This window comes from Aedes aegypti, chromosome 2 (assembly GCF_002204515.2).
Source record: "Aedes aegypti strain LVP_AGWG chromosome 2, AaegL5.0 Primary Assembly, whole genome shotgun sequence".
Lineage (NCBI taxonomy): Eukaryota > Metazoa > Arthropoda > Insecta > Diptera > Culicidae > Aedes > Aedes aegypti.
Window position 1 is genome coordinate 73,115,407 of NC_035108.1, and position 12,085 is coordinate 73,127,491.

Consider the following 12,085-nt stretch of genomic DNA (forward strand, 5'->3'; position numbering starts at 1 on the left):
CAATAACTGAATGTATCTTCAAAGAAATTCCTAGTTGAAATCTTTTTTAAATGAAACTCAATTGTGAAGGAAATCCCTAGAAATTTCTGTAGTCATTTTTGATTGAATTTTAGAAGACGTTATATTCGGGGCTCCTAGGGAAATTGATGGATAAATCACTGGATAAAATCTTAGCGGACCTTTTTTGAAACAATTTTCGAAGAATTTTTGGACGAATTACTTTGGAGAAATTCATTTGTTGTGGCTCTCCTTGGGAAACTTTAGGTGTAATTTCTGAAAATTTGGGTAAATTCCTGAATAAATTTATGATGAAATTCCTAGAGAAAAAACAACATACAGTAATAATTGTCGTAATGTCACGAGGAATTCTCAAAAAAGTTTAGAATCAAAGAGAAATGTCTGCTCTGATTCTGCAAAGAATCAATTTTTTACTCTTGGCTGCTATTAGGTTTCGTTTGTTTTCTTAATCCCTTTTTGGTTTCTTTTCGGCCTCTTGTTGGTTCCTTTTAGGGCTCTTGTGGGTCTTTTTTTCGGGCATGAGGTTTCTAATCTCGATTTTTTAAAGCACACAGTCGCCACCGGCCATGTAAAGACGAAAAGCTTTCTTATGGGGACTATATACCTTGAAAGAAAAGTAATTCCTTATCTCCATGCACGGGAAATTTCTTGCCACAAATTGTTTAAAAAAGCATTTATCTTTGATCGCAGTATGCAGTTGAAAAGCAATGTACTTTTAAATGGAGCTCACTGTAGATAATTTCTTACCCTTTTCCTTTAAAGAAACTTTTACTTTTCTTGAGCAGAACATCAAACTTTGCTTTGGCTAATTTATGCCCACCATGTGCATTTGAAGTCCCTGTTGGCCTTAAGTGTTCGGAATATGAGTCAAAACGGTAATAATCTACTTTAAAGTTTTCTCAATAATTTTTCATTTTATACTAATTGTATGTGAGTCGAAAAACAATCCAGTCTTCTGAGACTTATGATTTTTTTTATCTATTCAGTGGAAAAATCTCCTGAAAATATCATTAGAACGCTAAGAAACAGTACAATTTTCTTAACACAACCCCTATACACAAAATATATGCCAACTTTTATCCTGCCCTGATTTATCAGCTTACTGTTCAATTAGAACTTCCACAGTTATTAACTGAGAGCTTTCATTGTCAAATTGCCATTTTCGTATTCGTTATTCATGTGGCAGGTACGATGATACTCCATATCCTTCGAGGGTTTCTGAAGGAAATCCCATAGAATTATCTGCCACCAGAATAATTATCAAGTCAATTTCAAATCAAATCAGTTAAATGTCCATGTTGGTAATCGAACTGTTCATTTCCAAACATTGAATTTTCAATGATACGAAACATCTGTCTATTAAAAAAAATAATTTCAAAGAATTAATTCGACTAAACGTCAGCAAGAAATATCGGCAAGATTACAATCTGGTTTTAAAATTTACCTTTTTTCATGAAAATATTCCAACTGAAAACATTTGTTGATTATAAATACATAATAAGACTCATCGCCGTCAGGGGCATTCAAACTTTTATTTTTTTTAGTTATATTTCTCACGCCTTCAAAGTTAGTAGCCCCGGAAATAATTACTTGGTTGAGAATGCTTTCGGAATCCTCAGAAACTGAATTTTCATTTGTACTAGCGTGACCTATATTGAAATTATACAAACTCCATAGGAAGTTTTTCAGATTTTTTACTTTTGATGAATATAATTTGGTTCTCCTGATTTTTTCGGGAGATTTTTTTTTTCTGGAGACCCAAAACATTGTCAAAGTTTAGTTTGCTAAGAACTTTAAGATTCTATGTGGGTATTGCGACTGAGAGTAGTAAGTAAACTCTCGGATTTCCCATAGATGGATGTCGGATAGATCACCTTTTTGAGGTGCGTTACGGGGTAAGATCTACCATATTGTACTCTTCATCTGTTCATGTTAATACTTATAAGTTACGGTCGAAAAAGTATAATAGGGAGTCGATGCCGGTTATGGACCCTTTGCGTATTATGGACCCCCTACAGAAAATATAAAATTAACACTCAAAGCGACTTTATTCCTATGAAAATCCACCGGGGGAACTTCGATTACATTGTTAGTCAGCAGTTTCAGGCAAAATATTTGGTTTGAGACGCATAAATACAGATATTTGAACAGTTATGTAAATGAAACCACACAAGAGGGTCCATAATACGCATTTCCAGGTGGGTCCATAATAGGCTCGTCGGCAGCGAGCCGGATTACATGGGAATCAAATGGAGGGTCCATAATACGCAACGTCAAATTTGTAAACAATCCTATTATGGACCCCGGGAGGGTCCATAATAGGCATTCGGACAACAGTTTTTCAAATGCATATTTCGCTGGAAAAATCGAATGATTTTGTATGTTTCATAAACGTACTATGAAGTAAAGACATTGAATTTGTTGTTAGACTCCACAAAACGTATATGCGTCTGAAATATCATTGCGGAAAAGCGTCTAGAATGAATTTCAGCTACTAAGGGGTCCATTACTAGCATTAAAACCCTAGAATAACTAGCCATCAAGACCCACCTATTTGTTCTAGGTGATGAGGAGGTTCTAGTGGAAAAATAACTCAGTCAACATTTGAGGCTGTTTTCGATTCATGAGAAAAGTTGTTTACGAGTTCAAGTGCTTATCTTTCGATAACTAGGAGGAAAACGATTCCGAATTAGTGGAGTAGCAGACCTCATACCTTCTAAAATAAGCTTCTTGTTTCAAGGAATCTTCTTCTTTTCTGGCGTTACGTCTCCACTGGGACAGAGCCTGCTTCTCAGCTTAGTGTTCTTATGAGCACTTCCACAGTTATTAACTGAGAGCTTACTATGCCAATGCCAATCGCATTGACATACCAATGTTGCTTTTTAAGTTAGAAAAAATAGGATTTCAACCGGACCTTCTTAAATGGGTAGAGTCTTATCTTACTAATCGCCAACAAATAGTTAGATACAAAGGAGTAAAATCTATTCCAATTAAAGTTACATCGGGAGTTCCTCAAGGGTCTCATTTAGGGCCATTATTTTTTATTTTATACGTTAACGACATTTCCTTCATTCTGAAAAAAGTGAAAGCTCTCATATATGCTGATGACATGAAACTGTTTCTTGAAATAGTAAACGATGAAGATATACATACTTTTCAAAATGAAATTGATATGTTTTACAAATGGTGCAATAAAAGCCTTCTTCAATTGAACGTGAAAAAATGTAATTCAATATCCTTTAGCAGAAAGCGTAGTATACCTAACACAACAGTCTACCTAGGGAATCAACTAGTAAAAAATGCGTAAGAATAAGAGATTTAGGAGTGATTTTAGATTCCAAAGTTACTTTTATAGATCACTATAATACAATTATCAACAAGGCAAATAAGATGTTAGCATTTATAAAACGATTTAGCTATAATTTTCATAGAGAAAACACGGTACTCCATCTACTTTTAAGTTTCTCTATTTGAGATTCTGCTCAGAGGATTCGAACATTCATTAAAGATTTATAATTTTCATGATCCATACACTATAAAAACATTATACATAACCTATGTGCGTTCAATTTTAGAATACTGTAGCATAGTTTGGTCACCATTTTTATCAACCCATGAAAATCGTATAGAATCAGTTCAAAAACAATTTCTGTTGTTCGCACTTCGAAAATTAGGTTGGACAAGGTTACCTCTACCATCTTATGAAGCACGATGCATGCTCATTAATATTCAAACATTGAAGAAACGTCGCGAATTTGCAATGGTCTCGTTCGTAAACGATATAGTTTCGCATCGTATTGACTCGATGACACTTTTATCAAAATTAAATTTTTACGCTCCTTCAAGACAACTGCGAAGTCGTAGTATTTTTTATACAAACCATCACCGCACAAATTATGCCAAATTTGAGCCTTTAAATCAAATAATGTCTGTTTACAATAAACATTGCGAAACCATTGACTTTACTATGACGAAATCGGAACTAAAACAAAAATTTATGTCATATTAAAATTCGAACTAGATTAAGAAAATAACGTTTTCAAACTATATAATATTAAGTGTAAAATTGTAACAAAATGGTCTACTTCTGATTGACGACATGAAATAAATAAATAAATAAATAAAATGACCATTTTTGCATGCGTATATTGTGTGGTAGGTACGAAGATACTCTATGCCCTAGGAAGTCGAGAAAATTTCCAACCCGATTAGATCCTCGACCGGTGGGATTCGAACGCACGACCCTCAGCTTGGTCTTGCTGAATAGCTGCGCGTTTACCAATACGGCTATCTGTTTCAAGGAATCTAGATGTCTAATGCGGTGAAACCTGTTTACAGTTACAAAAAACGGCTTTGAACCTTATAAGTAGAAGCAATAATTTGATACTCTAGAGTACAGATGCATGGTCAAAATCAGTATCATTCAACAAGGTTAGTGGCCAAACTTGGATGTGGGTCGCGCTTTGGTCACAAACTGTTTTCTCCAAAAGGTATTAATAGCGGTATCTATAGAGGCTCTATGCAAATGGTAAAGAATGATAATTGTATAAAAATCGACTACTTTATTATTTCTCAATAGTAATGAAGTAGAACGACATGAGTTAAACAAAGGTTACGGGTATATCACAAAAGATTAAAGAAAACTGGTCGCAGTGGTGCATCCCGAACAGAAGAAAAACCGAAACAGAAACTCTTGGATTTGTAGCTCAGTTTTAGATTTGAATCGAATAATGTTGTTTAACCAGAAGTTTCTGCCGGTTGAGGCTTTTTTTTCAAATAAAAATATCATTTTTGTCCTTACTGATTTAGAGGTTTTGGGTTGAAGGAAAGTTCGGATTTAACAATATCAACAGTTGTGTTGCAATGTTTCAAAATATTTCTAAATTATCTGCAGTGCACTTTTATTTTCGTATTCAACGCTTTCACGTGTTCAACTACCGGTGTCACGACATCATTTTTATCACTTTCAAATTTTTGCATTTCACTTTGTCACATTTGTCGCACTATCGGATGATTCACGGCTAGCCAAGAGCACGGTATGAAGTTCCTACCAATTTCGCACACGCAACGTAGGAACTCTATACCTCGCTGATGGCAATCACCAGTTTTACGCAGGTTATAACTGGAAGGACTGGATGTCACTCTCTTCGCCAAGTTGTCGTCCATCGCACCGGGTATATTAAGTCATCACCGACTCGGAAAGTCTCGCACGAGCTGCGTTTGTGGACCATTTGGGCTTAGTTTTCGCAAAGCTGAAAATAGAAAAGAAACGACTCACGATAAATCTCCGCTGATAATGATGATAATGAGCCGAACGTGGATCCACAGTTCCATAGTCTGAGCGACTCCAGAGTTAGCAAGCGGTTGAGAATTAATTATCTCCAATTAGCGGTGCGAGTGAAAGAGTCGGAGAAGAAACGGCCGAAACGTTAATCGATTTTCAATTTCTTAGGGGAGCTTTGGTGAAGCGTCAGAATTGTGTGGGGCTGATGGTAATGGAGACTTTGATAGTCGGTGCCAATTCCGGGGGACTCGGATAACCACTTAACCACGGTTTGATGGAGAGATGCCGTCAATGGATGAGATTAAAACGAGTTTGGGCTTTAAACTTTTGATTCAATTAACTTCATGCTTTGCAGAGCGGCACGAACCTGAAGAAAAATAGCAGCAACTTGCAATAATATGTGTAAACTATTTTGTTCATGAATCCGCCCATTTCACTTTGGCCCTTCAGACAACCAGTACCTGTATGGATTTTTCTAGCGATTCACAATTTGTTCCAGAAATTATTCCGCTTGAACAGGAGTTGAATTCAGATAAAATTTAGGAACAATGACATTTCTTACAGGCTCAAGTGCCTTTATGAATTACGGAGCCGAATTCGAGTTAATTCTTCTACAGATTTATTTTTTGCATATTATGAAACTATGTTTAGTATTTTGCTTGATCAAGTTTTGAGAATAAAATCATTATAAACGAGTTGGTTTAAGCTCAAACAATTGTTGGAATAACTACCGCTAATGATTATGATATTGTGCACAAGCCTAGATGTAGCAAGATAGTGCATCTCAGTGTAAACACAAAATACGATTTGAAATCTTCTATTTAATATTCAGATTCAAAGAGCCTAACAGCTAGCATTCAACTGTAAATGACGTCAAAGCATAATAAGTACTTTATAAAAACGACTCATTTCAGGCCCAATAAATCCAAACTACAAAACAAACCCCAAAGCCCACAAATTGACTAATTTCCCCCAAAAGTTCCTCTACGGCTGCCGGCATGCAATCCAAAAATGTTCATCTCGTTACCCCGGTTAATATCGTTATAATAATTTATTCGAATTAAACTAGAGTCGGAACAAAACTTTCGACCTCACGGCAGCCCAGCAGACCAGAGCCGAATCCGTGCGTGATCCCTCCGGTCCTCACGTGGCAGGGATAGGAACACCCAACGACGACGGTCTCGTTTTGTAGCCATAAAACGGTTACCGTCACGAAAGAAAAGAACCCGCCAAAAAAAGAAATGACTTCTTGCTCATGAAACACGGGTCATTGACCTGCAAACTGCTCCTCCCCTGCACACGGATGACTACGGATGATGAGTCCGTAATTGAGTAATTACTATCTCCTCCTCTTGTTTTCGCCTTCGTTCTTTGAGCACTCGGAAAGTCAATAGACTCAAAAGCCTCGCCTCGGCTTATGACAGAGGGGCGCATCATCGCGAGGATCATCTTTCTGGAGGGAGAGGTCACCGAATGATGTCACTGTTGTTGTTTACGTTGGTGGTGATCGCAGAAGGCCATAGTCAACATAACGGTTGCGAATGGCTCGCTGAGGCCTACTCCGATGAAAAATTCAACGATGAGATCATTAAATTCATCAGCTCATCAATCTCCGGCTAGGTTCGAGTCGCAGCAGGCCGCGCCGCCGCCGCCACTTCTCCGACGAGACCATCGCTCATTGAGTTGAGTCGGAGCGCCGCAACAAAAGGCGACCTGTTGGAGTGTTTGTTTTTTGAGTGGCGATCGCGCCGACCGACCGATTGTACCACCGCAAAGAGACGCCTATCACACCGCAATTAGCTCATCCATAGTAATTTTTTACGACTTACAAAAGGAGGGTCGCGTGACTTTACAAAAAGGCCTATCTGACATTGAGAGTCGCTCTTTGATTAATTTCTCTGTTTAACCACTTACAATTACAATCGGAAGAAAGCGAGAGAGGAGAGAATCTCTCATTGTTACATAGGTCCTTTTGAAAAGTGACGCGAGAAGTCGTCTTTGAGGTCTGCTGATTCGCGGGTGCGAGGGACGACGACGACGGAAGGTTGATTAGAAATTACAAGAGGGTTGTCTCTCGTTTCGAGTTTTCTTTGATGAGGAATCTCCAAAAGTGATTTTCAACGCAACAAAATTACTCTTGCGGACAACAAGAGTGGCTTCGGCGGAATGTGATTTCGGGCGCCAACGGAGGCTACGGTTTTCACACCTAACGGGCTGCCCGCTCGCGGCTTTTCTTAAGGGGCAGAGAGTGGAGGAGATGGATGGCGTGTTAAAATTCCATTCCGAGCCCGAGGCAGGGCGGTAAGCTTAATGGGGCCGTTCGAGCGGTCGGTCAAGCATGAAAGCTGGGCTTTCGGGGCCTAAAATCGTATACATCATTTGAGGCGGAGGCGGCATGCTTGATGTGCCCAAACAGGGGGAGAAAAGTGAACCAGGCGGACGATTCGATGATTGATTGTGTTGGTTTGAATTTTGATTAACCGTTTGAGGAAAAGCTCGTAGCGTCTGAAAAGGTCTTCTCCAAAAAATTCTGACGATAATCATTCAAGCGATTCCTTAGGAGAAATTCTCTCAGGAAACCTGTAGAGGATTCCTCAGGAAACCTAACGAAGATTACATTCAGGAAACCTGAGGATGACTCCTCTCAGGATACTTGAGGAGGACTCTTCTCAGGAAGCCTTAGGACTCATCTCGAGAAACCTAAAGAGGACTCCTCTCAGGAAATCTGAGAATGACTCCTCTCAGAAAAACTGAGGAGGACTCCTCTCAGAAAACCTGAGAAGGATTCCTCTCAGAAAGCCTGAAAAGTACTTCTCTCTGGAAACCTGAGGAGGACTCCTCTCAGGACACTTGAGGAGGACTCTTCTCAGGAAGCCTAAGGACTTCTCTCAGGAAACCTGAGGAGGATTCCTCTCGGGAAACCTGGAGAGGACTCCTCTCAGGAACTTGAGGAGAACTCCTCTCAGAAAGCCTGAGAAGGACTCCTCTTAGGAAGCCTGAGGAGGACTCCTCTCAGAAATCCTGAATAGGACACCTCTCAGGAAGCATGAGCAGAACTTCTCTCAGAAAACCTGAAAAGGATGCCTCTCAGGAAACCTAAGAAGCACTTCTCTCAGGAAATCTAACGAGGACTCCTCTCAGGAACTCTGAGGAGGACTTCTCTCAGGAAACATGAGGAGGTCTTCTCTAGGGATACTGAGTAGGACTCCTCTCAGGAAACCTGATGAGGATTCTTCACAGGAAGTTTGAGGACTCCTTTCAGGAAACCTGAGGAGGAGCCTGATGAAGATTCCTGTCAGGAAGAAGGAAGAAGGATTCCTGTCAGGAAGAAGAAGCCTGAGGAGATCTCTTCTCAGAAAGTCTGAGAAGAACTCCTCTCAGGAAGCCTGATGAGGCCTGGGGAGACCTGAAAGACTTCTCTCGAGCAACCAGATCAAGACTCTTCTAAAGATCCTAAGGAGTATTTTCTGAAATTCTGAAAAGATTTTTCTCGAATATCCTGAAAAGGAATTCTCTCAGAAAATCAATTTTTCTCATAAGTTCTGTAACAAATTTCATTCAGATATCTTGAAATGTATTTCTCTCAGAAGTTCTGAGAAAAATATTGTACAGGAATCCAGCGAAAGAATCCTTTAAATAACTCATTTCAAAATCCAAGAAGGATCGCTTAACAAATAAGAGGAAACCTGAAGAGAACTGCTCTCAAAAAACCTGAGAAAGACTCCTCTCGGGAAACCTGAGGAGGACTCTTCTCAGGAAGCATGAGGAGGACTCCTCTCATGAAACCTGAGAAGGACTCCTCTCAGGAAACCTGGGAAAGATTGCTCTCATGAAACCTGGGAGAGACTCCTCTCAGAAAACCTGAGGAGGACTACTCTCAGGAAACTTGAGGGATTTCCACTCTGGAAACCTGAGGAAGATTCCTCTCAGAAAACCTAAGGAACACTTCTCTCAGGAAATCTGAGGAGGACTCCTCTCAGGAAACCTAAGGGCTCCTCTCAAGAAACCTGAGGAACTCCTCTAAGGGAACCTTGAAAGGACTCCTCCAAGGAAACATGTGCTCGCAGGAAATCTGTAGGGGACTCCTCTCAGAAAAACTGAGAAGGATTCCCCTCAGAAAACTTGAGAAGGATTCCTCACAGGAAGCCTGAGAAGTATTTCTTTCTGGAATCCTGAGGAGGACTCCTCATAGGATAATTGAGGAGGACTCTTCTCAGGAAGCCCGAGGACTCCTCTCAGGAAGCCTGAGGACTCCTCTCAGGAAACCAGAAGAAGATTTCTCTCAGAAAACCTGAGGTGGATTCCTCTCAGGAAACCTGAGAAGAGCTCCTCTAAGGAAGTCTGTGGACTCCTCTCAGGACACTTGAGCGTACTTTTCTCAGGAAAGCAGAAGAAGACTCCTCTCAGGAAACCAGAAGAAGACTCCTCTCAGGAAACCAGAAGAAGACTCCTCCCAGGAAGCCTGAGGAGGACTTCACTCAGGAAGCTGAGAAGGACTCTTCTCAGGAAACCTGAGGAGGATTCCTCTTAAGAATCCTGAGGAGGACTCCTCTCAGGAAACCTGTGGACTCCTCTGAGGAAACCTGGGGAGGACTCCTCTCAGGAAACCTAAGGAGAACTTCTCTCAGGAAACCTGAGGAGAATCTTCCTCAGGAAATTTGAAGTGGATTCCTCTCAGGAAACCTGAGTAGGGCTTCTCTCAGGAAACCTGAGAAAGACTCCTCTAAGGAATCCTGAAGAGGACTCCTCTCAGGAAACCTGAGGAGAACTCCTCTCAGGAAACCTGAGGAGAAATCCTCTCAGGAAACCTGAGGAGAACCTTAGAAGGACTCCTCCATGGAAACATGTGGCTGATTATTCTCAGGAAATCTCTGCAGGACTCCTCTCAGAAAACCTGAGAAAGATTCGTCTCATAAAACCTGAGAAAAACTCCTCTCACGATCTGAGGAGGCTCCTTCTCAGGAAATCTAAGGTGCATTTCTCTCAGGAATCCTGAGGAGAAATCCCTTCAAAAAACCTGAGAGAAACCTTTGTCATGCAACCTGAGAAGAAATCCTCTCAGAAAACTTGAGGAAAACTCCTCTAAGGAAATCTTAACAGGACTCCCATCAGGTAACATGAAGAAGAAGGACTCTTCTCTTTGGAAGCCTTAAGTTGTTTCCTTTCAGAAATCTTTCGCAGATTTCCTCTCAGGAATCATGAGATAATTTTCTCTTAGGAATCCTCAGAAGATTTTTTCTCAACAACCCTGTGCTGCTTTTCGCTCTTGAGGAGGTTTCTTCTTATTAATCTTGAAAATGTTCAATCATAGATATCACTAGAAGGTTCCCTCCCTGGAGTCTTGAGATTGTCTCTTATGAGAAATCCTAAAAAGGTCTCCTCTTAAGAATCATCTAGAGAGTTTTCTATGATTCTGAAAAGATTTTTTCTTGAAAATTCTAAAAATTTTAGATTATCTTAAAAATTCTTAGATCTCTTTTTCTTATACGACAAATTTTTTTTTTTTTTTCCTTTCTTTATTTGGTAGGCACTCCGTGTTATTCAACCGCTACTGTGCCGAGGCTTTCTATAGGTATCTGTCTGATTACTCCTAGCCATACAGATTCTATTATTAGATGCTCTATTGCTTGTGTATACACTATTGTGTATTTACTTTGCCTACTTCACAATCCACGCTCGATTTGAATTATCGAGTAGGTAGGAAGAATTATTCGAGCTGTTTTTTGTTTTTGCTGATGTTCGTTCCAATCCATTCGTCCGTATGCATTGCCAGCGTTCATAGCGTGAAGGTCCATATCCATAGTTCGGTGTGATGAGGATTTTTATTATCCACGAAGAAATGCCAGTGTCGCAGTTACTTCCGATGCGTTTTTCGAGAGGAGATTCTGTCCCATCCATACAGTGTCTATCCTTCGTGATGCATCTCGAGTAACCGGACGAGAGTTTTTTGTTGGAGGGGCTGGGAATCAAACCCATGACCATCTGCTTATCAAAGCAGAAGTGTAGCCAACTACGCCACGTGACCCCCCTACGACAAATTTTATTCAGAACTCTTCAGATGGATTTTTTTTTCAGCATTCTTAGAAAAGTATCGTTCAGAAATCCAAAGAACGAATTCTTCAAATAACTCAAAGAGAGAATTCACTCAAAAATCAAAACGGAGCTGACTGACATTCTTTAAGGGTTTTTCCTGGTAATCTTGAGAAAGTAGGAGCCGGCTTGTCAGAAGATCCTCTGCGATGCAAAAATGGAGGGATTTCGAGATTTTCCTGAGGAGTGAAAACTAAACTCAAAATTTACAACACAAACCCTCAAACAGAGTGTCGTATTTCTCATGTATACCTGAATGAGCTAGTGTGCCATGTGATATTCCATATCGCAGCTCACAGATTATGTGAGACACGAGATGCAGATACGTACAAAATATATCCTAGTGAGCGAGTCTCATGAGACATCTCGTGAGGCTCGTCACATGCGATTACTAGGAGTACTTTCATGCAGTTATGTTTGCCTAGTACAATGATCCCACTGAAGCATACGAATTCGGTCTAAGCCTATGCTTCTTCGGTGGCCAGCCCAAGTTTTTCAATTCAGATTCTAGAATCTTAACCGCGTTGAATCACGTCAGTCCTTTGAAACAGGCAGTTTGATCCATAGTTTATTCCCTTTTCCTTGCTTCTGAAACCTTCTCCTGCGAGGCTCAAATGCACTGTCACATTGAGATTTTCTCATGAGACGGCGCATGAGCCAGTGCAGATGTGATCGTTTGAGCTAGTACATTGC

At 40.2% G+C, this 12,085-nt stretch overlaps 1 long non-coding RNA gene across 1 annotated transcript in view; it reads right to left on the bottom strand.

Moving 5' to 3' along the window:
* Positions 1-5,123: 5,123 nt before the first annotated feature.
* Positions 5,124-12,085, bottom strand: part of LOC110675652 — a 135,949-nt gene continuing 128,987 nt past the window's right edge. Inside the window, exon 6 of the long non-coding RNA XR_002499677.1 lies at positions 5,124-5,270. This is a non-coding gene — a long non-coding RNA (uncharacterized LOC110675652). The remainder of the gene's footprint in view (positions 5,271-12,085) is intronic.